A 27,359-nucleotide genomic window follows, 5' to 3' on the forward strand; every position below is an offset into this window, starting at 1 on the left:
GAGATACACTGCCATGACTCTTTCATACATTTTGCATCTGCAACCAAATTTAGACTCTGCAAAATTGAATAGATGGCGCAATGAATTTAAACAGCCATGAATCATGAGTCTGAGTTTAACAGTTTTGGAGACAGTGTCCTTGCAGAAAACTAATATTCCCAAAGAAATCACAGCCACCACCAGCCAATCAACATGCAATCTAGAGGCTGGTTCATCCTTGGTGGAGGCATGTGCTCTCTAGTGCTTTCTAGTAATTAACTGCTCCCCAATAAACACAATTAAGGTACAGTGAGGTGCACGTACATACTGATGTCAGATACTCTTATTGATTTTGTGGTCTACATTCCAAGATCAATTTCCATGGTAGGATTTATTTGTAAAGGGGAGACGAAAATGTATGAACAGGTGATTCTTAATAAAATCAGACCTGGATCTGTTGGATGAGTTGCTGTTTAATTTTTGTTTGCATGGAAAAAAAGCAACCAGCCCTGTGGAATTACACTGCATGCTTTATTGAAAAACATATTAGCAAATAGTTGTACTTGCAAAAAATCATTTAGATTAATGTCTTAATTTCTTGGAGGGTTCTGATTTGATTTTTAGTTCTGTCATATTTGCCAATGGACCAGTCAACCAGTTATCCCTGCGCAAAACCCTTTACAACAGCAAGCTACCACCCAAATCGCTCTGAAACCAGGACAAAAGCTTACTATTGTGACTGCAGTTGGGCATAATAAGAAATCTTGCTGTGTGAAATACCCAGTTTGTCCTTGTGTAATCTCCCTCAGAAGCATCTTTATTAAAATATTCTGTCACTGCAGTGTGCTCTTTGTATCTTAAGAGAAGACAGCTTCTGCTGAATGTCAGACTGCTTTGACAAATCACACTTGAGTGCGAGAGCCTCACTGCTGCTTGTGCGCAGCAAAACACAGCTGATGGAAACACCACAGCAGGACATCAAAATGGTCGCAATCAAAGAATTTTTTTCTGAAGAAATGAGGTCAAGCCGCTAAAAACTTGAGTTGCTTGAAACTAAATGTAAAGGGGGACTCAAAAATCATGTCCAATCCTCAATTTTTACACCTGGAAGAGCTGTGCTTTTAGCTGTGAGTTATCCCTCATGTTATCAGCTAAAATCAATTCAGTGTTGTATTAAACCAAAACAAAAAATAGGTTATAAAGTTTGTAAAAGACAAATTTTTCCAGTTAAAACTCTACAACAAGGAGTTTTAAAGCCGGGAGGGCTTGAATTTGTTGGTAGACTTACTTATCAGGTGTTTGAAATACTGAGACGTAGCCAGCAGCCATACCTAACTGAAAATGAAGCAGGTAACAGTCTGTCAGTCACCTGGCTGCAGAAGTTTTTGCAGGAAAAAAGAATCTCAGTTTTGACAGAAAAAGAGGTGGATTTTGGTCGTGAAGGGAAGGCTACAGTTTGGTTTTCTTTGCTGTCTTTCTGTTACAAGTCTTTACACATTGACTCTGTGAAAGTAGTTTTGTGCTGCTAAAGGGGACAAATCATGCTTTTTGGGATTTTCTGTTCTCTTGGTTCAGTTTCCAGGAGCCAATCAGAACAGAGTGGGCTCATCGGGAGCGGGACCTTAAAAAAAGGATCTGAGTCAAACAGAGGCTGAACTGAGGGGCTTCATAAAGGGCCAGTATAAGATAAATAACGTGTTTTTTGAGCAGTAAATCATGCAAAGATATTTCAGTAGAAGCCCCAGAATATAAATATAGACCTGATATGTCCCCTTTAATTATATCACTATAAACAATTTTAAAAAAAAGAATACATTTTGCCATGACGTTCCACACAACCTAAGCTAAATTTTCATTTAAAATGCCACAATCATTCTTCAAATAAGAAATCATTTAAGTGGTTTCTCAGTTGTTCATTAAGTTTCTTGAAAAAGGAATAGACCTGGATTGTCTCCCAAGGATTCGGCAGAGTTTAAGAAGAATGACACATTGCACAGAACAAAAAAACGGTCTTGGGACTTCCAGTAAAGACATGTGAAAATATATTAGTTATATAAGAAGGATTTCCTCTAAAACAGGGTATGAGCCAGAAATCGAGTTTTGAAAGCCACAAATCTCAGCACCTGGCCAAGGAATTACTGAGTCATTGGTATTTATCAATAATACTATTAACCCCCGCTGATATATTAAGGCTATTTTGTGCAATATGGGACAGCACAAATCTCCATTATTGCCCGTTTAAAAAGTCAATATGAACAGAGTTGATTAAAATGCAAAACTGGACTGAACTTCACTAAAATCATATGGCCCACAAACATAACTATAATATGTAGTGTATACTTAATTTTTTTTTTTTTTTTCCCATTGATACTTCAGTTAAGGAGAATGACTCGCAGCAGCTCAGAAGCACATTGTTATACCTAATGATTATCATTATTATTAGTTTTCAATGGTGCATACTGTAAATAAAACTGTATGGTCAGAGCTCCATGTGGGCTTAAACATTGTGTACATGCAGAAACACACAGGTGCCTGAAACCCCAGCACTGATGGGCTACAGGACGTAGACATCTGGTTACACAAAGTGTGGCTGAAGAAAACATCTTGTGCACATGATCAGACACTTGTTTTTGGAATTTGATTAAGAAGTGAGTAAATAGAGTTAATAGTCATTTGGTGGCATGACAAACTGTATTAGTTATCGCTCTGTTTGATGCATTAAATGTATTATTCATACAGTGTGAGTGTGGTTGGCGGGTGCATGCAAGTAGGGAGAGAGTGTGCAGCATCTTGTTTGTTCGTACACACTTTTGCTACAGAACCAGATCCCTAAAAACTTTATTTTGCTTTTTTGAAGATGTTTTTCCACATAATTGGATGCTGTATTTTTTTTAGTGGTTATAAATTTTGGGATACAACGGTTAACAGAACCTCATTTCTAGGCCAGACTCATACTGTATGTGAATGCTGTTCACCCAACTTCAGATGGTGAAATACTAGATAGAGCCCTTAAAACCATATTAAAACAACTAAATTAACAGACGTGCCCTGCTGATTCCGGTTTTGACAAAAACTTGAAGCTATTATAATCAATATTTGATATTATGTGAAAGGGGTTGCTCATAGTGATGAACCCACAGATAATTATCACCTGACTCTGCAGTTAAACTCAGCTCTACACAGTGTTTTAGATCACTGATCTGCAACTTTACTGTTTTAGCTCACTGTCGCCGCTCTAAAAACCCTAAAAACCCGCTGTACACTACCTGCCCAGCACCAAACAACAGAACAAAGTTAGCAACTGGCTGGTGAACATAGTGGAGCATTTAGCTGCTAAAGAGCCAAATATTTTCCTAAGCAGTTAGACATCAAATCAAAGCTCAAAGGAGAGTGCATATCTAAATTACAGGTGGACACAAACACAATTCCCAATGAATGCTTATGTTGATATGTGTCGGCTGGATGTTTGAATTAGCAACAGTTTGCCAAGACGTTTGCCATGGCAACTTAACATATGACAATGTTGTGTCCCCCAAGTGGCCAACAAATCAATTAATGCAGGTTTAAAGTCAGGAAATGTAATTCAAGGACACCATCATAACATTAACAACAGCTGACAAGTTGGATGATTTGAAAATAGCACAAAAGTAATTCCTGAAACTGAGATTACTGTCCTCCTGAGACTCCCTGGCTCATGCTGTGTTATGGAACAACAATCCACCCTGCTACCCAGTTAGGCCAGTGCGGTTGCACTTCCTTCCTACAGATCACCAGAAGGAGTCATAAGCCACTGAAGCAGTGCAGTCTATAACTGACCACAACCCCCCCCATACCCACACATACTTACAAACACAAACCCTCCTCATGCCATAACCCTCAGCCCTGTTCTCCATCATTCCCTCTCTACGTGTGAAGCACTCTTTCCTCTTGCTCACCGCTCACTAAGCTCAGCTAAGTGTTACTTTGAGATTAATACATGGGAGGCCCACTCTGCCAGATGATGTAATAATCGTGGTGGTTTGCTGTTGCCTAGATACAGGGAGACAGTAGAGAAAACACGCAGCCAGATCTTGCTGTCTCTGTCACCAAGACCTTCAGGACCGCTTGCATCAGTCAGAACAAACGTGTTCTGCACTGCACTCCTGGAACCAGTATGTCCAAAAAAAAAGGAAATCAGACAGACATGACTCCATACACTCATTCATTGTCTATACTATTTAAAAATTAGTGTTTCTTATTATATCATTTTCTTGAAGGCACCACAGGGTGTTGTTTTGCCGGAACTTATTATTCATCATCTTTGTACATAACATTAGTGCTTTGAGGATGCCAGAGCACCACCAGTAAAAAACTAGCTAACCCTTCAGACACCTCTTCCTCTGTATTCCTCTTGCTCCCCTTTAGCCTTGCACTAGCACAGATGTCCCACAGCTAAAAAAGGGAACTCCAATAGCCTGCTGAGATTCAGGTCACTATGTTTGTCAGTGTGTGTGTGTGTGTGTGTGTGTATGTTTGTGTGCGAGAGTGAGATTGGGAGAGAGGCGGTGACTAAGCCTCTGCTTCTGTAACAGTGTTGTAATAAGTGTATCTCCATTCTGCTTTAAACTCAACCAAGCCAAATTCAATCTGCTGGTTGCTATGGCAATTAAGTCTTCAACGCTGAAACTTCCTCTGCTTTTAAACTTGTATTACATTTTAAAGGTGAGGTGATGCACAAAGATGATTTAATATTCTGGTTCATTAGGATGAAGCTTGAGCTTTTGATGAATGACAACAGAAAAGGTATTTTTGTATTCTGAAGGCCTGTATGCTCACTCAGTTACATGTGTACTGGTGGACTTGTGAAATGTCATCAGTTGCAGCCTCAGGTTCCCTACGGAGTTTTCTTTTAAACACACAAAAGTTTACATTCAGCATGTTTTGGTATATTCAACCAGAACACGTGTGTATTCTTGAGGGCTAACAAATGTGGTGAGAGCATTGTAAGTAGATTTTTTTATATTTCATATATTACATCCATGTTTTCTTGCTAGCAGTCTTCTTCTTCACTGTCTTTGTTAGCGCATTGCGGTTTCCTGGCACATTACCACCACCAACAGTTGAAATAGAGTGAAACCGGTAGCAGGATGTGAATAGCACTGCCTGCATGTTTGCATGAATGTATGTGCATCCCTGTGCATGTGCATGATACAAAAGAAATGGGGAAACACTCAAAAATGTTGTTCCATAGCACTACTTGTGGTCACGAACTCCTTAGGGGACCTTCAAGATTACTTTGACACACATCAGGTTGGATGCATAAACAATGTGTACACACGAAAACCATGCATACGCCATTTCCTGCACATAAACTGGTATAAACTTTGACAGGAGTACAGACTGGTGGAGCACGCAGTGAACTGATATGACAACAGCTTGTTCAGGGTGTGTCTTCGTCCATTTATGGCTAATTGTGGGAGTGGAAATGAGACTTGTGCATCTGCGCCTAGTTCCACAATGAGTCAGTTTTATAAAACACAAACATGAATATGCACAGCTATATATAAATCTAACGAAAAGAATGCGTATGCATATTTCTAGCTTTGTGCATACACACAGTTTTAGTCATGAATCTACACAGAGTTCTATGCATCTGGCCCCAGGTGTACAGTTATGAAGTGGAATCACCAGAGTCTAACTGGGATAGCAATTGCTGTTGTCACAATTGCAATTGAGTGTACACTGAGTTTGGACCCCCAAGTTCACTTTTGGACACCTTTAACAGAAGTGCATCCTCACACTAACTTAGGGAAAACACCTCTGCAGCAAAAAGAGTGTGTTTGGTCATGGAAAAATTCTTGAGCACAACATACCAAGAGCAGAATCCCCACAAGCCTTTTTCTCACAAAAGACCGCCATCTTCTCTGCTGGATGAGTAATGATGGGCCATCATTTCGCCACCATCTGCTTCTCTGGTGCCAGGGCTCTTTGAGAGACTGGCTGTGACCTTGGGGGGAGTCTGGCCTGGCTGGGCCTGACTGCATGACCTGGACTCTTGCTGCCAGCTGTCCATTAGTTCTGAAGAAACACTGTGTGATGAGTCAGTGATGCCTCGCCTGTACTGCATCTACTGTAGATTGGCTGTTAGATTGGCAATCATCATGCATTTTCGTTGGTAGAAAAGCATTTCAAGTGGTTTCTGCCTCATTAGGCGGTGTGAGGCGCAGAACAGGAGATGGAGGAGTTTAGCTATGTTTTTGAAAAGGCATGGTTGATGGCGTACTCCTCCGAGTCTCCAGTAGACTTTTACAATTTAGCCATTTTCAATGTGACAGCAGCAAAGTCTGACACTTTTGACAGTGTCATGTTCGGATGAGCTGTGCTGGTTTCCAAACTAAATGTAGAACCTGTCAGACTTCCACTTTTCATTCTCCACACACACCAAAGCAAAAAACCTTCATTGCAAACTGTAACCATAGTTAAACAAGTTACTCTGCAGATGAGTGGGTTGTAGGGCTCCACATCTACATTTTGAGATCATGAATCTTCCCTCCCAGGCTCTTAAAATGCAACATTACATTGCGCTGATTGATTGATCACCTTAACGTTGGCACAGGTGTAACTGATTGGTCACACAAGGATTGCATTTTGACTTGAAGTGCAATTGAATGTTATTCAAAGATGGAGTTTAGAGGAGCATTAACTAATCTAGCTACCTCATTTAGACCAGTGGGAATGGTGACAGAACTCGCAGAACATTACTCCTCCTAGACTAGTCTCTGCAAAAGCTCCTCACTCTCGCTCTCTTCAGCTACAGTATCCTGTGCTTGACACTATCAATAAAGTCAAGTCACATTTGCACAATAGGGGTGAGTAAGGTAGCTAATTACAGCAGATATTCAACAGAAATGTCAACTGATAAGGCAATATATCACCGTGCTAAATACATAAATAATACATTCAAACACATTTGATAGTTGATTTTGCTTGAATTATTAGCCCATGTAGCTGTGTTGTGACAGTGGTCATATAGTCATTGTTGGGCTGTTAAAAAGACAGTATAGACAGGGGAATTAGGGATAAAGGGCACAGAATTTTTCGCTTCCCTTTCAAATGGTAGAAATGGTGTCATGAGACAGCTGAATGTCACCTCGAAAGATGACATTTGCTTCTGACCACTATGAGATTTTTTTTTTAAGCAAACTGTGTGAGTGGGCATACAGGCCTTTGCTTGTAAACAGACTGTATGTATGTGTGCCTGTGATTGTGTAGCTGTGTGTGTGTTTTGATGTATTTATTGCCTGGGGTGAAAGTCTGACATTACACAGTGACCCAAGACACATTATATACTGTAGAAGCAGAGAGGTTTTTTTTTAGGCAAGACTGCTATGAACCATGGACTGTATAAAAATAATGGACCATATTTAGACAAGAAGGTGGATCTCACTCTAACTACTAGCCACTAGCAGCTAGCTTGGTTAGCATGGTGCATTTACAGTCTATGATTAACTGTGATAATGCTAATGCTAATGCTAAGGCTTAAAACCATTGAAACAAAATGTACTTACTGGAAAAACTGAACATCTGACTCCTTAGAGGGTCTTTTGGTACAACCAAGCGCTGTACAAGACATTTTTAGGCCACCAAAATGTTTACGTTATCTAACCAAAGTTGTTGCCATGGTAGCCACATCCTAAAGTAAACCCTGCTTTATCGTCAAATTTAAATCAAATGGGAACATATTTTACAAAATGAACATCATGCTGCATTGAAGAAGATTTGAAACTAGTGACTGAGACCATAAACTCATCAGGAAAGTGTTTACTGAGGTAAGAAATAGAGGGGGAAGTAGGGTCATTTTCTCATAGACTTCTTTTTGGAGCCAGTGGAGTCGCCTCCTGATGGCCATTAGAGAGAATGCAGGTTTAAGTCACTTCTGCATTGGCTTCACTTTTCAGACCTGGAACTACCCGCTTGCTATGAACAGAGTCACACATGTTGCTGTATTGATACTCCAGGCCCACAAAAACCCATCTCTTTCCATTCTGTCCTAACTGTACTGTCTAAAAAAAGCAAAAACACAGCCACATTACATCTGTGTTGTTGTGATAGTGCTGTAAATATAATCCCAGTGTCCATAGCTGCTGTCACAGTGGTACCAGAGTGTCTATTTTTCCCTCCATGGGGGGAGAGGTGGGCCACTCAGCTGACAGCCGAGGTCATCGCACTTGTTTATATGTGGGCTGGTGCTGTGACAGGCTTGTACTTTAAAAATCCTGAAGACGAGGCCTGTAGAGTAACATACACACCGTTGCTTTGTCCTTTGAGGTAGAGGCAACCAAATCCCAAACTTTAAATCCAGAGGAGATGTTTGATGTTGGAGAAAAAAGATGAAATGCTTATTTCTTTTAGCATGCTGAGCTCCTGACAAATCCTAATGCTAGGATAGAGAGCACACATGAAATGCAGAAGGCCAAAGTTAAAGGCAGTTGTAAGAATAAATGGAGAAATGATGTACAGTGAAGTGTGTTTGATCATAAATGTCTGTGTCACCCTTTATGGCACATTTAGCATGTTCTTATGACTCATTAATGTGCCAGACGGCTCACTGAACACTGCAGCAGCACGTGGTTTAATTATTGCAGGGCAGGATAATCTGTCAAAATGACTGATTTGGACACGTGCCCTTCTTGCTGGATATATCTGGTATTTGCAAGCAGTAACATTTACAGTAAATGTATTGCTCTAATGTGTTTTGAGTTGTATTTATATTCATATATCTTTCACCCTGCTCTTAATTTATGGGTGCTTCTTGTCCTCTTTGGATAAGTACAAAGTTGTAAGTGAAACCTACCTTGCAAACAGTCTCCCACTGACACATCTGGTGTTGCCTGGCAACCACTTAGCATTTTTGTGAAGGGTACCCTTATTCCCATATTCAAAAAAAGGCACGGTGAAGGCTAAGTTCCTTGAACTCCTGCTGTGGGTGTTTGAATACTGAATACATCATGTTTCTCACCATACACCAGGAGGAGCACCGCAGTCTTATTCTTGTGCCAGCATCTCTACACCAGCTATTCCATGAAGGCTGTAAACTTTTTCTCATCGGCTGCAGAAAAAAAAGTAAAAGTACAGAAAGAGATTAGAGTTACAGATAAAGTTTTGTGAGAGATCAATAGGCTATTATGCCTTGGGGCTGTTTTGAGAATGGAATGTATTCTTAAATGTATTGAAATGGATGTTGTGTAACTTGTATTTTTCTTTTTTAAAGAGTGTGTTGGAACAACTGGATTCATGTTTTTTCTCTGAAATATGCAGGAAGCAGACAGACACACTTTTCTATGTGCGTATTGATGTCCTGACATTGTAGTTGTGCGGATAAAATACATTACCCACAGAGGTTTTCTGTGTGATTTTGTTACACCACTGAACTGTGGCTCCCTCTCTTTCCTGTCATTATTTTATTCAACACTAAAACTTCCTGAGGTGACTTTAAAATTACATTTGAATGACAAAACAAACATTTCTCACAAATAGTTTACTTACTTAGCCCAACTAATACTGGATTTTTGAGCCCAGTTACAATACTGATATTTGAGAGTTAAAAAAGAAAATGATACATTTTTTTTTTTTTTACATAAACACATAATATAAACAACATTTTTTGTTAAGGATCCCTTAACATATAACCAAGTTATGTACTAAGTGGGATGTCTGGCAGTTGAAAAATAACATGTCAGTGTTCTCTAGTGGACAAACTATGTGATGGTGATGCTGTTTTTGAATTACCTCGAACAAATCTTGACATTTTGTAATGCAATTAGATGTTATTTTAATCAGTATTCATATATATATTAATATTGATAAAATAACATCTACAAAATAACAAAACTGATAAAATAATCTAATTGCAGTACAAAATGTCAAGATTTGTTTGAGGTAATTCAAAAACAGAGTCACTATCACGTAGTTTGTCCACTAGAGAACACTGACATGTTTATTTTTTTTATATTTACACACACACACACACACACACACACACACACACACACACACATATAAACTTAGCACAAAAAGTAAGGAAATTTGTGTTTGGTAGATCATTTCTTTGTTGTAACAATGCTTCTTGGCAAAAAATCTTATACCGTTGAAAAGCCTGTTTATTTCCCTTTTAAATGGTGTCACATTTGTAAGGAACATGCATTTGTGGGATGAGCAGCAGAGCTGAATATGTGGGTTGCGCCCATGAAAAATTTGCCAAATCTTCTCTGCCAATGCCAAACAGCTGTATACACAAAGCTTATACATTTACAGTTTTTGTTGATATTGTCAGAAAGGTGATAATTTTACTTTATATTTATTATTGAGGTTGTAGTGGGTGTTGTTGGTGTACTGGAGTGCATTACATTAAAAAGTGTTCCTAATATTTTGCCCCCATCATGTATGTTAATGGAGTGGACAAAATATTAGGAACACCGTAAATCTTTCAAGACAATACATACATCACTGTACACGCTATCTTGTCTTTGACAAAGTAGACTTGTCATAATCTGCTCCTCAGTCCCTCTCTGCAGCCACACTCTCTCACCCCAGCCCTCTGCATTGCTCTCTGTCTCCAGTCCCTGCTCACTTCTCCAGTACCATGTTCTTTCCTCCAGTTCCCCAGACCTGCCATCCTCAAGCTGTCCACCAGATGCCCTTGGACTTAACTTCCTATCCCCATCTAAACACCTGTTCCCACTTCTCATCAGTCCTGCAGTTACCTGGCCTGGCCCACTCCGCCCAGTCCTCATCTCCAACTCATTCCTTCGTCAGTCACTCACTTCATATATTGACCCAGGGGCCTCATTTATAAACATTGCGTACACACAAAAGAAGGCGTACGCCACTTTCTAAGCAAACTTTAGGATTTATATAAAACAGACTTGATGGGAGAATGTGCGGACCTCCACGAAAACTCTGACCCATGCATACGCACATAAACTGGAGAAATGAGAAACTGCGACTCCGATGGCAGACAGATAAAATGCGAGAAACGGTTTGAAATTGATACCATTGGGTAAAATGAATCGAAATATTACCTGTCATGTATTGCATGCAGAGTTCATTTGCCAAAATGGATACAAGCCATTCTCAAAATGAATAAACAAACACCTGTTTGATTGATACTCCCTGGAGCACACACACAAATAAAAAACATGATTTAGGATAATGAATAAAAACTGAGATATCTATCTGTTGTTGCAAAAGAACCCCTCAACCCTCACAGGCGTCACTTGTAAAAACACAACATATGGATAAACATAACATTATTTATCAAGTAGATCTTTCAGTGTAAAGCTTATCAGAATCAGAATTGTGTTCATTGCCAAGTACATACAGGGAAGCACAATTTGCGTTGGTGTTGTGGTGCGCAGCAGTCTTAAATGTACACAAAAATGAAGTAATCCTAAAATAATATAAAAAGGAATGAATTTACAAAAGCAGAAAAATGTAAAATATATTCTGTGTAAGAGGAGCAGCTAACAGGTTTAAATTTTAAATATTAAATAGAAAGGAAAGGGATGGATCTGCAAGATATTGATTTAAAGTAGGCTAAACAGTATATAGTGTGCAGTTATTAATAGTAAAATAAGTTGCAAAGATCACAGAAGTGTCACATAAAACAAGTCTTATTTCTTTTAACTCCTTGGCAACCTGCATTTGTGAGGAGTCTGCTGGAGGGTTGAGACGCACAAGGTGCAGTGGAGTCCACCAAACTGGGCGCACTCAGCTCAGCTGCAGCGGCATCGACCCTGCCGTAACACACAGTGACTAAAAGCAATAGAAAATGTCTCATTTGTCTGTGTAAATAAATATTTAAACACAACTTGAAGGCATTTGGTTTACTCTTTTTTCTAACGAGGGAATACAAATTACGTACAAGGGTTATCCGATGCGTCTTGCATATCTGTGTCCCCCTCCACCTCCGTCACTACTCAGGAGAGATTCCCCGATAATTCCTGCAATTCACTCATAAGGGGGGTGAGCTCCGGTATCCCTTTCCCCCCGCCAGTGGCACAAACACTCTACTTTTATGTCGGACCACTTCTTTTTTTATTTTGGAGAGGATCCGACCTTCTGAGCCAGCATTATTCACTGTGTCCGCCACATGCTGCCACTCTAAACCCTGTTTGGCATTTGTAGTGCCCACACTGAGTCCACTAAACAATATATTTTTTCTTGTCTCAACCTCCCCAACAAGAAGTTCGATTCCACATGGTGTGAAATTTCTTTTTTTAGCTTTTCTGTTAGTGTTTGCCATGGTTGTCTTCATGCAGTCAAATGAATATTAATTTGGGGCATTTCACCGACTATTTATGGGCAACTATGGGCGTTACAAGGGTAGGACAAGACGCTCTCTCATGTGCACCAAATATCGAGTTGATTGTGATTTTTTAAAGGGAAACCAGCCTAGGATGTGTGTGCGCACTGTATTATAAATCAGAATATTTTTCCTGAATCCTGTTACCTGAACCTGTATCATATCTGCACCTGCTTGCCTGTCTGGACTTTTCCCTGTTTCATCCCTGCAACTCTGTGGACTTGATGCAACTGCTGTTTGGACTGTTAGGACTTGCCACCCATACCTGTGAGCTTTTGAATTTTCTCTTTAGACAATAAACTCACTGAACCCTGCCTGCCTCCATTGGCTGCACTTGGGACCACTTGCCCGCACTCCACCGTGACAAGACTAAATAATTCACTAATTAATTAAACCAAAGTTGCATGCTAAGTCCTATTTATTCATTTAATCTTTGATGTTATTAATTACAGTCAAGGTTCTTGGTATATTTATGGTACAAGATAGAATACAGACTTCCCTTACATGCAACTGAATTGTGTTTTGTTTATATTGGGTCACTATTGGGTCCTCTCATGGTTAAATACTATTTTATGTAATCTAAGTAAGAGCATGTTTTCTCACTGTGGATTAACATACGGCTGCCATATTGACAACTTCATTATTTGTCATGAGGAAAATTTGCAAGAAGTCACCATCACAGCCAAATGACATGGTAATGGATTCAGAACAGCAGCTGATCTGCCTGTAACTGTAATTATCTCCACATCCTGCTTTTACTTTCATTAGCAGCCTGTCTCCATAGTGTGCTAACTGTGAGACAGCCAAATGAGAACAAATTAATAAGACTCTGGAAGTGTCCCAACTCTCTTGGAGGAAAATATCCGGCTTATTGTGAAAAAGCACAACAACAATTGAAACTGGAAAAAAAGTGCAACTGTGCTCTGTGGCTTTGTGGAATCCTTTAATCAGGTTTTTGGTTGAATCTCATACGTTGCGAGATGTATCCATAGACAAGAGAAAAGATTTCATGCTAGCTAATGTTTGTTTGATTGAAATTTCTTGTCTCGGTTTAGGAATATAAAGACATTATTGGGAATCATTATCTTCATTTTGAAACAAGCTGAATAGCATTTAAACATGTAAAACATGCCACCCATCCCCAGTTAGTGGCTTCATTAAAAGGTCACGAGAGAAAACAAACTTGGACTAAATTCACGATGGTTCCTTTTTTGCAATGTGTGAAAGCATTTTTCACTTTTTCAGTGGCCAACTGCATGTCACACCCTGTAAACCTGTAAAACTGTTTGCTGGGACATTGTTTATCTAATGGCGTCATAATGGTTGACATTCTTTTGGACTTGAACCAAGAGACCTGAGATTGCCCCTTTAGAGAACTCATTTGTCTTAATTATGAAACCATTAATGGTTTTGTTTAAAGAAATAATATCGAAGATTTTCATTTAAATAAATGTCTATTTAGTCACTATCACACAATGGCGATTGAGGCTATGGCCCACTAATGAAAGCTCTTGCATTTGCAGTATTACGAACTGTGTGTCAGTGGCGACATTCCCAGGAAAAAAATCACAAGCTGTGCCGTTAATGACACGTTTTCCATCACCCAGCAGTGGCTGGTCCGTCAGAGAGGGTGGGTGGAGTTAACGCAACAGACTTGCGCGTCTGCAACTCACTTGTGTGTCAAGTGGCATACAGTTTTTTTCTGGTATCTGCTAGCGTTGCCAACTGCCAACTGACTGACATCACACAGGCAACACTGTTTGGATCTCTGGGAAGCGAAGTCCAAAATACACCTGCAATTACCGCTTATTTCCATAGGTGCCGCCAAAGAGAATGAAACGGAGATCTTTGAGATTGTTACTTTACAGAAACTGAAAATAATTAAAAATAGCCTCTACCTCTTTTTTGTCATTGTCAGGACTTTTTGGCTGTCTGGTATGCTCTTTTTTCCCTCTATCTGCTGTCTCTTTCTACCTTTTGATTCCTATAAGTATTATTTGAATACTGCAGGTATGGCATCAGTCCTTTTCAGCCATCTTATTCCTCTCCACACACAGTTTTACTTCCAGAGTTCTTCATTGCAAATAGGTTGTAGAAAATCCACTTGCCTCTTGAGTAGGAGTGTGTAGCCTACTTGTATGTGCAGCCTGTACATTTATGTATGTATGTGTGTGTGTGTGTGTGTGTGTGTGTGTGTGTGTGTGTGCGCCTGTGTGTGTGTGAGACAAAGAGTAAAGTAGGGAGGACAGGAAAGGAATCATTCAGTAATACCTGCCTGTGAATGAATGTGTGTATCTGCAGTCTTAAAGGCAGAGAGATCTACCCAATTAAATAAGGGCCGCACTGCCTTATTATTTATGCACATGGTGTCCAGCTTCCTTGAGTAAATCTGATAAATCACTTTCCTTGCGGTAAAATCAATATGTGTGGCACACACAACGCCTCAGCCCAAAACAAACCCAGATAATGCCCCAGATATGGAGGCTGTGTTTTCCCTCTCAAAGCCTGATATGCACATTATCAATAATGCATATGAGGGTACAGGTTGTTTGTTTATATCTGTAATTAAGTTACTTTTACCCTCACACTATGGCATCAATTAAAGAGAACATGAGAGGCTAGCTGACTTAGGTCAGCATATGAGCCTGTAGCAAGAAGGTAACATTTGATGATTAAAAACAATTTTCAGTCGTAATTGAACAAGTAAATGCCATGGTACCTGAGAAAGAGCTTAAAGCTGCACTCTGCAGGATTATTTGTCAAAAGACATCTTATCAGCCTGTAATGGAAATAAGGCATAACATAAACAATTACGCAGCTGCAGGGATGACATTTATGTGGACAGGATTCAATGTGTTTGGGATTACCCTCTTGTAATCTACAGTATTATATTGATAGAAAATAGTTCCTATGAAAATTGTGAATTCCCTTTGTGTGTTTTGTTCTTTTAGTACCACTAACAAAATTCCATCCACCTCCATCATACTGGCATGGTGATTGACAGATATCTCAAAACATCAGAATGTGATACTCAGATGTCTGAAGATGAAATGTCCAATGAAAGTTTGGTCGCAGTCTGTGTCAAACTGTACATTATCGACTTTGAGGCATATCAGATGTGATTACAGCCTGGTGACTGCAGTGCTACATGTGAGTAGAAAAAAAAACAAAAACATGAAGAGACATATCAACCTTTAACCAAAGCGCTGGCACTTTTATGCTTTGAAAAATCTCAAAATAGGAGGAGAATGTTGACTCTGTCATGGCCAGGAAAAAGACGGTAACATGAAATGCCAATTCTGAGTTGGAGGTCAATACATTAGCTCCCTTTTAGCTCCCTTGTGTATTCTGTCTTGTATCCTGATTGGTTGGTTTGTAAATGTGGGGTAGCATGTAGCACGTTTCTAGACGGGGATCTCCTCTCCACATTGCTTTTAAAGGGGATGAGAATCATCGTTGATAATCTGATAAATCACAAAATGAATGCAAAATGTCTGTTGTCACATCCCCATGTGTACTCACTTGGTGCGTGTTGACCCAACAGGCGTTGACTAATGAAAATGATGCATATTTATGCATATGTGCACATGTTAAAATAAACAAGACTAATAGCCCTTTTCCATTGGCGCTTATGGCCGCGCCGAGTCAAACCATGCCACTTTGATTTTAATTCCACTACCATTTTAAACGCGCCGAGTTGCACCAAGTTGCGCTCAAGATTGACCATCTTGGAAGTGGGGTCAATACGTGACCGACCCACCTCCAAGCGGGTTGCGGTAACTTCATCACACCTTCAAAACACCACCTCAAGTGGCTATCCCTGTTGTAATGGAGCCAATCCCTGCCGTTCTGGGCTGATGTGCTGAGTCAAGCCAAACCAGCACATTTGTATGAAAAAGGGTTATAAGGGTCCATGGCCATGCTAGCGGCTCTGTAAGGCTGTACACAGCTGTGCTTTGAGCTAAATGCCAACATCTGCATGCAACATGCTCACGATGGCATGACAACACTACATTTGCTAAACAGAAACACAAAACAAAGCTGATGCTGATGGGAATATCACTTTGCATTTTGTCATAAACCAAAGTGCAGTTCATCCTCTGGGGACTATGAATGTTGGTGTAAGCTTTCCTGGCAAGGCAAGTCTGGACCAGAGGTGGACCAACTGACTGGCCGACTTCCATCCCTAGACTCATGCTAAAAACCCCTACCCTACTGTAACTTCATCATCCTTTAAGATTGTTATTACTGCCAATGTGTTAGGGTGTGTGTCCATATAGCATTTACGCTGTCAGAAAAGTGCTGGCAGGGCGCTGAGGAGCACTGGGATGAAGCATTTTGTGCAGCGAGAGAAAACAAAGCTGCACGTGGGTTTTGTTTCTGCTCCACCTTCTGCCACCACTCTTCCTCTCCTTCTCAGCCTTTCTCACTTTCCCATACTTGTTTCTCAAGTATTTCCATTTTCATTGGCAATGATCAACTATAATCAGATAAGTGACGATATGTAAAAGAAAGCAGATTGACATTAGCTAGGTAGCTAACTTAACGCCATGTTAACAGAGGGTTGACTACACAGCTAACAACAAGCTTACAACATGTAGGGTGATAAAAGCACAACACTCACAAGTAACATTCAGTGTCTGGCTGATCTGCTCTCACAAATGGGCTTTTCTGTCTTTGTTATAATAGTTTCTGTCTGATATCATAAAGCTCAGGATAGACAGACACAGCCAGAACAAGCTTATCCTCCATTTTTTCCTGGTATCCTCCAACCTAATTTGCTTAACTGCTTTAATTTAAAATATCACAGTGATCAAGTGCCTTCTGTTATTGAATAGCACAGTGCAGAATATCAGGAAATAAATGACAGAGAAGGGGACAGTCATGTAACATATAAAGTAGACAGCACACGCTCTCAGAATGTGTTTCTCCTCAAGGACCTGCTCTTGTTAACTCCCTTGCACCACAGTGGTGAAGCTGTTATCCAGGGGATTCCCCAACACCCCAGCATCACATAATGGGAGTTAAGCTGCAGCATCACATTGTCATCACCTATAATGCCACATGAGTAGATGTTTCAACCCCCTACCCCCTCAAAACTCACCACGACCCTCCCACTCACGAACATAAGGTTTTTTTCTCCTAGTCTCTTGCATAACAGCCTTGAGAAGTCAATGCGGAGAGAAAAAGAAAGCTGTGATCAAAAGAAACTGAGAGCAAAACCCCCTCTAAGAGCTTTTCTTTGCATTTGTCACATCTGTGGTATTCCTTTTGCTTTTATTTCAGACACAACTGGGAATAGTGTCATGACAAACAGACAAATTAATAAATAATCTACACCATTTCTTTGTTCACTTACTGGAAAGAGATTGCAAAGGAAAGAAAATCAATAATGGATGTTGTACTGACATTATTTTTCTTTTTGTACTATATGTTGCATCATTTTGGACATATCCCATACTAATGTTTATGGGAATAACACACGAACAGACACACAAGTTGAATCTGTAAAAAAATGTACATTTTGGTCTTTCATAAGGCTTTCATAAGAAAGGAATTCACATTTTGGTCTTTCACAAGGCTTTCATAAGAATGCATGACATAGTTGAGTAGAAAGACTACAGTATTTACCCTCTTGGCTAATTAGAGGTAACTGAACTTAATCATCAGAATAGCTTGAAGCTTCTTGCCTGGTTGTAGGGTCCCTAGAACAATGAGTAAAAATTTGCCCTGTGTTAGGAAGGCAAGCAAAATCCTTCACGTATTGCTGGCTATCAGCACTCTGGAGTCCTGCAGTAGCTAAGTATGCAAGGTCATATTTTAGAAACAAGAGTCTTGTGTTACCCTCTCTGCCTATTTGCACCAGATGAATATAAACCTGCCATATCCAGTGATATGTGACCATAAAAGGATTATTGGCAATTTAAATCTCATGCAAATGTAATTTGAAAGATAATACGTGAATCATATTATTTGTAACAGCAGTCATTATTTTTCCTCTTCTTTATGCATGTCAAAATGAGGGCAGTAGTGTATTCTGTTTTTTAGTGCCTTTAAGTATGAGCTTCAGTTTGTGGTTTGATTAACCAGAAAGTGACACATTGTGTCATTTTGTCCTCATACCGTTGTGTCCAGGGCAACCGTGATTTTTGCCTATTGCATTTTCTGATGTAAATGCCTGCAAGTAACAATTATTTTCGTTATCGGTGAATCTATTGATTATTGTCATAATTCATCGATTAATCATCTTTTTTAAATAAAATTTGAAAAAAACTTAATTACCATCACAATTTCCAAGAGCCCAGGGTAGGTATTGAAATCGTTGTTTTATCTGACCAACAGTCCAGACCTCTAAGATATTAATTTAGAAAGAAAAGCAGCCAATCCACACACTTGAGAAGCTGGAACCAGAGAATGTCTGTTTGTTTGCTTGAAAATTACTTAATAACAATTCACCAATTACAAAAATAGTTGCAGATTATGTCTCTTGATTAACTGATTTGATAATTAATCGACTAACCATTTCAGCTCTAATGGCTTTGTCAGAAGTTGAGGGATAATTCATCAGTTACATGAACACGATTTCTGAGTGACCAGAGCTTCAGACAACCATTTGGACTCTTTTCAGTTAAGTGTCTGGCACAAGAACAGTTTTTTGTATGACTCATTTATCATAGTCTTTTACATCCACTGGGTAGACGTTAACATGTACTGAGTAATTGTCTAATGCAGCAAGCCTCACAAGGGACCTTTTAGAGTTATTAACAGTTGTCTGCTCCTTCAAGAGGAAAGGACAATGCTGAAGATTTAAAGGCACCATGCTAACAGTCATGCAGGTGTTTCTGTAGTCAAGGGGGGATAGTCCAGAGGGGATTTCCAGTACTTCAGTATTTGGCTTTTGCCACTGGCAGGTTGAGACTTGAGCTATAAAAAACATGATCACTTACATAACAGTAGAGATAGGCACTGGTTTGCAACTCACCATTATAATTGAAGTTCCTCTTAATCCTCATTAACCCTCATTAATTACTTAATAGAATATAATTAATCTGCAGTGAAATTTCTAGAAATATTGTCAAGTCCAAGGAGACTTGAGGCTGTAGTTAAATTCTACCTCAGAAACATGAAACTTGGCTTGGAGTTGCATTTTGTGAGTAATAGATATCATTAGATGTCAGGTTGGCTAATTTCTTGACTTGAATTTTAGCTTTGAACTTTCATTAGAGTTGGTCTTATACGGGCATACGACCTTTTTCAATTGGGTTTGTCTCAAAACTGTTAATTACTGACTAATATTACACAACAACATTTTCACATTTAATAATACTGTTTGATTGACAAGTGACACTATATGAAAAATAACACAACTTAGCATCATAGATCAGACAGTTTCTGTTAAGCGTACTATGGACCGCAGTATATTTTAATTTTGATTCCAGGTAAATTCAATCTATGTATGAGCTCTACCTCATACATAGTATGCATATTTATCTCCCAGTCTTTCCTAAGATGACACAGCCAATCAATAAATCAGATTCTCTGCTGGCAGGCTTAGACGATGATGTCAAGGACTGCAGAAATGGACAGACCTACTGACTCAGAAGACAGCAGCAGAAATATCTGGCATGCTGTAGGTATTAGGTATAGTGTAATGTTAACGTTTAGGTTCATAGTGGGTATACCGCAAAATAGTGTCCAGAGAAGTGTTCCTTTTTGGCTATTTGACAGGGCTTATATTTCAACCCCACAGTAAATTAACAAATCAGTGAATGGATTTCTGAATAATTTAACAGACTAAATTAATTGACAACTATATGGAACAATGATTTTTCTTGCTGCTTGTCATTGGTTGCATTAAGAGTCCATGAGTTATTATTGATTTTATTGCCTAGGATTTGAAAAATCATGAACCACGAAAAAAAAATGGGCATAGTGTCAATCTGTGACATCACTTATAGGTTTCTGAAGGAACTTCTGGTATCTGGATATTTGGGTTTTACCTCTTGCTGCATCTTGTCTGAGTGTTAGGAAATTTGGGCAACAAGCCTTATTGACTGTGGATTTTGCAGGAACTGCAACAGCTAAAGGAACTTTTTCATAGGCTTCAAGCTTGAAAAGCCAAGTGTAAGCTTGACAAGTATTTGGCTGAACAGGTGCAAGAAGCTGATGTTGAATATATGTGCTTTTGGGAACAGATGGTGCCCCCATTGGCTCTTGCCCTATAGTCTGTGATCCAGTTGAGCTTTAGCCTATATGGTTGTCCATATTGACTTCCTAACCTCTTCTGTCAGGGCAGCACCAACTGAACACATGTGATGTGTCTGTTACAGTATTTGTGTGTTCATGTTTGTGTGTGTGTGTTTGTTTGACCTCATGTACATCAAGATACGTCCACTTTGAAGGTCACAGCACAGCATCAGTAATGAATCCTGGGACCTGGTGGTTACAGGTTCCCCTCACCCAGCTCTCTAACAGTCTGAACTGTCACCAGAGTGACAGATGGAGCGGTGTGGCGGCACACCACAACTCTGCTTTGACTCACACAGCAGTGCTGAGAGACCATAAGAGTGTATCTCTTTATTTGAGCATCAAACGTGATACAGAGATGGGGCATTTTTAAGTTTAGCAATAATTACAATTGTGAGAGCAATAATTTCAATTCTGATTCCACTTCCAGTTCTGCTTATTGATTGCTGTTCTTGCCGTTATTGAACCCAATTTCCAATTTCTAAGATTTAAATTGAGTAAGAAAACAAAATATTTTAAAAACAAATACCCTCTTCATTTTCAGCAGAAAAAGATGCCACAAACTGTCATCTGCCATGCATGACCAAGTATTTTGTAATTGTTTTTGGTTAAAAATTACAATAAGGAAAAAACAAATACTTTGCTGTTTTCCTCCTTTGAGTTGGACGCTCTAGATTATTTCTTTTGACAACAGTCTGCATTCTTATGCGGCAGGAGAACAGTTTTGTGTAAGGAATCAATCCTTTCATGAAACTATTTTGGTGCAGTGATTACATCTTGTTTTATCACAACTATTTTTCAAAGCTAAGCCACACTTCTGAGAGCTAGATCAAGCCTTCCATGTTGCTTTACACTTTATATGTGCATATATGCACATATGAATTATGGAAGAGACAGGCTTCTATTTCAACAAATGTGTCTATTCACACCAACGCTGAGAGATGCATGTGGCACTTAGTGAAGCATATTCCCATATGGCAGCCAGTCAAATCATACAGATCTCATACCGTCTACTTCTAACTTTCTATGGCTTCTTAATTAAGGGGGTTGATAAGGCAGAAAATGACTAAGGGACTGAAGGTGTTTAAGGTACAACGCTCAATGTTAGACTTTTTTGGCCAAACAACTTTCACTGACCAACTGACAATAAGAATAAACGCAAGGTAAATCTTTAAATTTCCGAAAAGTGGTTACAAATTTATTTGATTTTTAAGGTTCTTTTTAACATCTGGTAAGGGATGTCTCAGTGTGGTTACGTGATGTCCTAAGTGTTCTGTTTTGTTTTTATTTTGTGTGAGCAAAGAAAAGCAAATTCTTATCAAAGAAGTTGAAAATTCTAAAAATCTGGACTACAGATGAAAGGTGGTCTGTCTCATTTACGTTTTTTTTTTTCTATTGATCAGTCAGGACAGTCCCTGACAAACTATTAAATGAAATAAAGAGAAATACTGTAATATTACACATACTATGTAGAGTGTGGCTTTAAACTTAATTTCTCATGTTAGCATGTTAACTTTTTATTACTTTTAAGTTCATCAAAATTCCTTCTGTTTGGCTTCATAAGACAGCCTTTCATCCCTGTGTAGTTAAAAAGACAGTCGCCAAAGCAACAAGCTTTTATCCTACTATCTTGTGAGTGTTTAACAAATGGCATGACCTGGCCTGGACATCTCAACAACACCTGACCTGTGACCTCAATGACCTGACTGTAAATCCTTATTTTGATTGCTGATGTGTTGTATATATATTTTTATAGAAACCAAACTTTGGAACAGGGGTTTGTTATTGACAACCTTCCAATAGACGTTAATTTGACTGGGTATTTTCTCCCAACAAGCCAACCCTTCTATATGTGCTTGTTTAACCACTGGAAGTCATGGTAATACAGTAGACACTGATCTCTTCTCCTCGAAATGGTGTAAACAGATTTTTGTTTTAGGAATTTTGAATTTCAGGAGCCTCCTTATCTATTGTTTATCTAAACAAGCATCACTGGGTTTGCTGCTAACTATTACCTTCTTTTTATGGCTTGTTGTTAGACTCCTCTCATGGCCGTTTCTCTCTGCGTCTGTTTGAGTAGTGTGCAGGATCTTTTAATCTGTCTTCACCACAGCCATCAGGAGGGAGGGCCCGTCCTCTATATTTCATATGCTTCGCATTTGGTTAGCCATCATTAAAGCTCAACTTTTCACACTGTCTGTTTGACAATCTGGTGCAGCCTCTACAGGTATTGGGGATGAGTTGTCTCTCACCAAACCCCACCCTACACTCCCTCTCTGTCTCTCTCTCTCTCTGCTGCAGTAGGTGCAAGACAGATGGAGCGGTACATGACTAAACAGCCTAATTAAGAGAGTGGTGCACCTCTGAATTCCCACACGTGGAAACCCTCTCCAGAACCGTGACAGAACATGTTGGCAGCAAGGAAAGAGGAAAAACATTTTTCAATTTGCATCATCCATCTTTGTCCTCAAAGTGCTAGGCTTTTACTATTACCTAGAAGTCTTGCAAAAGAGCATGTAACAAATAGGCCATTAAAATGTACGCTTTCTATGGCACATCACCGGCAGTCAGTACAGAATGACAACATGGAAATCTTAATGAGCTACATGGCTGAATACATTTACAAGCTGAAGATGATTTAGACATGGATCAAAAAATGCCAAACTGTTGGACCTGCACATCAGGAGAGGTTGTAGTCTTTCCTTGACATGAGGGTTCTGACTGAGGATAAATTGCTTATTTGCTGGCACCTTGAAAAAGGAAAAATGCAGCTCCAGGTACATGTAACTGCCCAATTTAACTTCACCAGATGCAATGTACACCTTCCTCTCTTCCACTGAAGAGTTAGTCAATCAACAGAAAATTAATCAGCTACTATTTTGGTAATTGATCACTTGTGTTAGTCATTTTTCAAGCAAAAATGCCAAATATTTCATGGTCCAGCTTCCCCAAATGTGATGATTTATGTAAATTGAATCTCTTTGGGTTTTGGAGAGTTGATCAGACAAAAGAAGCAATCTGAAGACACCACCCTGAGCTCTGGATGACTGATATTTTCTGCTATTTTATAGATCAAATTATTAATCGATTGATCAAGAAAATAATTGGCAGATTAATGCAGCCCTACATGAGCAATCAATAAAAAATGAGAAAAGGTAAAATAGCTTCTTCTTGCAATTACTTGATGACAGGTCCCATCTTGAGCCGTTCTTCTATGACTATCTTGCATCTCTCAGTAAGCTTTTTGCTTAATTTGAATAGTAATGCCAAAAGTCAGAGCAGCTCAAAAGCTTTAAATAGGTCTATGTTTTCCTTAAGGCAATATTCCACAGACAAATATTAAACCATATGAAGGACACTTTGATCTCAACCTAAAAGTATTTTTGGTGTTTAAGGGTTTTACTGTCTCTAGTTGGAAGAAAACACTAATTTCACAGTACAAGTGTACACATAGTGTTTGCATTACTCTCACAGCACTAACATCTGAGAAGATGTCAAATGGAAGCGCTTTATGTAATGCTGCTTTGAAATTACATTCCAATTGATGTGGGATGGATGCCAACAATGTGAGAAGACCATTTCTGGTCATCTCATATAGTTGGCATGCTATGTCATACTTGGTTAGATTTAAAGTGGACCTCAAAGACTGCAATGGGAAATTTGTCAGAGGATCTGACCTCAGATCATGAGGTTGTCATGACTATTTTAGATCAGAACTTTTACTGTTCCTTTGAAAGATATCTCCTTTATCGTAAACAGATCACATATACAATATGTATAAAGATCTGCACATGTATGCAGAAACACATACAACCTAAGGGAAGGGTATGTTTCAGCTCCATAAAGAACTATCTTTATCTTTTGTGTTAAATCAAAGTAGTGTGGGAGGCTTTATAGGCTACTGCACAGTGAGTAGGGATGGATTATAAGGTCCCTATTTGGCATTTTCTTCCGCTGAAGGGAGTAGAGAAGAGACTGAAGCTGTGTCCAGGGTGTGTGGCATCACTACAACATCAGCCAGTGTCTGCTTGCCGTGGAGAGAGCAGCAGCAGTGGGAGGGAGTGGGTGGAAATCAAAAGGTGAAATGCAGCCTCTGCTGCAAAGCTATATCCAATTGAATATGATTTTGTCTCAGTTGCAAGATCTAACACTCTTTCCACTTATATAATGTCCACTGTTGTCCCTATATGTATGAGTTAAAACACGTTCCTATTAAGAACCGTCTCCTTTCTGCTGTCTCTGCAGTGCTGCTAGTTAACAGCTTTATTAACATGAAGAAGCTTTGGTTATTTCATGCCAGTAAATATGCAATTTGCTATTCTGTTGATATTTCCTATATCACAATATAAATCAAATCATTGCCAGGTCTTGCCAACTTTTCCATTTGATCATCTAAACAGCTAAGAACTAGTTCCATACATTTGTACTCATACAAATAAAACAAATTTGTTTAGATGTATTAGATTTAACAAAACTAGTTTGTGCAACATCCAACCACACGTGAAGGCAAAAGTGTTTATAGTTGCTCTGCATGGCCACACTCAAAGGCAGGGTGAAAGGCCTATCATTCATGGTGTGGCAATTGCTGTGTGAAATGGATGTGCTTTTCAGATTGTCGGTTATAAAAAGTTATCTTTTACAGTAACGTTTAAATGTTAGACAGAAAGCTACAGTGGGATGCACTTCAAAGACCCCACAAGAACTTTGTTTGAAGCATACTGACCTCATTAGCATGAACAACGATTGCCACCATGGCTGAACAAAGAAATGAGCGCCACCTAACCACTGCCAAACTCAAACTTCTGATTGAGGCTGAGATTGATAAATGCTTTTTAAATGAAGTTCATCTCAGTTCCCAGCTTGTTTATGCTCTCTAATATAATTGTAAACCTTTAGACAGATTTAATGGGAATCATGACAGTGTTTCAAGTGGATGGTGGTTTGTTTTTCTCATTAAACATTTGAGGTCAGTCTTTCATTTAGATTTAGAGGTCAGGGCTAAGTATAAACCCGGGTGAGTAATAACCATTGGTTAAGAACGGATGTTTTTGCTCAACGGTGATAGATAAATTATCTCATGGATATTATTTTTCAACAGTGTGATTCATGTTCTTCAGTTTGGCTGCCTGTTGCTCTGTTCTTCCCTGTGGCATTAGCTAGCTGTGTATTGGTGTGGAGGAGGAAGGCCTCATTTATTCCATGTTATGCAACCATCTTGGGAAATGCTGGCCAGGAGCAGACTGTAGCATAGCGGCAGAGCTTTAACTTCACAGTCAGCAGCACACTGGTCCCAGAGAGCAGCGCAAGCAGAGAGGCTTTCCCCTCTCTCTCTTTTTCCTCTTCCGCACAGGGCCTAATCTTTGTTAGGAAGAAAAAGAAAGAAAAAAAAAACTGTTCACAGGCTGCATCAGGTGCTGACAGAAGCACATTTAAGGTAGAGAGGAAATAGCCTGTTGATCACGCACCACAATAGCTGTTGCATAAGCTGTGATACAGGAAAGCTCTCATCAATGTTTCATGTACTTGCAATGTGAGCTCTTAAAGAGCCAACAGGGAGTATTTGCATTTTTAGAACCTATAGCCCTATTTAAGAAAAATCTAAACAAATCATGATGACTTAAAAGAATTTTATTATGTATTTCAGTGACAGCGTTGATTTCCAACTCAATAAAAAAGTATATTTTCCTACAGCATATCAACTTACACAGTTTTACATTCACATCATGGCTGCATGTAATCTTCTCAACTGTAAATGTAATCTTCTGAAATGTTCCCTTAAAATGGAAACAAGCTTGCTTGCTTTCCTCAAAAGCCTGTCAGGAGCTTAATTCTCTCTACACTCAAGTCCATCAATCACACTCCACATGTCTCTTTTCCTTGCCTCTGGTTTTACATCTCCTCTCATACCACAAGTAAATTAATCAGATTATACTGTTAGTAGATGTACATGTGCACACAAATGTCCAAATATGCATTATTAGCTTTTTAACCTGTATTCATTCAAGCACAAACAACAAATGCAAAATGTAAAATGTACTCAAGTGCTGCTCAGTGAAGAAATGTGTTCAAAACTACTGGCTAATATACAGAGAATTTCAACTTAGATTATACCAAGAGGGACAGATTTGCAGACTAGTCCAGTTCAGGTTAGATCATGGAGTTTTGCAGGCGACCAGGCTTCAGCACTTTCCTAATGCCTGATACGGATGCTACTGTAGAATCAGAAGACTAGTGTGGCCAGAAGTCTGTCTGTCTGTTCCAATACGCACTTGAAACACTCCATGGCTCACCTCAGGCAGATGAGCTAGAGGCTAAAGGTGCTCCATGGTTGCATCAGCTCATTGTAGGGAGAGTGGGTGGTATTGTCCAAGATAGAGCTGAGGAACTCATCCTCCCCTCTGCTACTGCCTGTCTGGGTATCCAGACTGAGCCCTATGACACAACTAGCTTTTTTTTTTTTTTTTTTTTTTTTACCAGTTTGTTGAGCCTGCCGGCATCCCCTGTCTTGATGTCACCTCCCCCACACACAGAGCACAGTGCATCGGCCACTATGTATTAGTACAAGTTACAGAACAGTCTGTTGCAAATATTGGATGACACGAGCCTCCTCCGGCAGACAGTCAGTGTGTGTTTGTGTTGTCAGACTAGACAAAGTCGCTATATGATATGAAATCCCTATAACTTGACTGCACCACCTTCATACCCCCACTATGGATTTGTGGCAGGTGTCACTGTTACAGGCAACATGAGACTAACATTCAATAGAAGGAGCAGTAGAGCTCAATGCAGT

General features: G+C 39.4%; 1 protein-coding gene across 2 annotated transcripts in view; it reads right to left on the minus strand.

The window, feature by feature from the left end:
- The window catches only part of LOC137169156 (cytospin-A-like), a 94,266-nt gene that overhangs the window by 30,445 nt on the left and 36,462 nt on the right, over nucleotides 1–27,359 (minus strand). For both annotated transcript variants that reach the window (XM_067572174.1, XM_067572173.1), the window contains exon 4: nucleotides 8,978–9,067. The gene's annotated coding sequence lies outside the window, so the exon portion shown is untranslated. The remainder of the gene's footprint in view (nucleotides 1–8,977; nucleotides 9,068–27,359) is intronic.

The sequence above is a fragment of the Thunnus thynnus genome, chromosome 18 (assembly GCF_963924715.1).
Source record: "Thunnus thynnus chromosome 18, fThuThy2.1, whole genome shotgun sequence".
Lineage (NCBI taxonomy): Eukaryota > Metazoa > Chordata > Actinopteri > Scombriformes > Scombridae > Thunnus > Thunnus thynnus.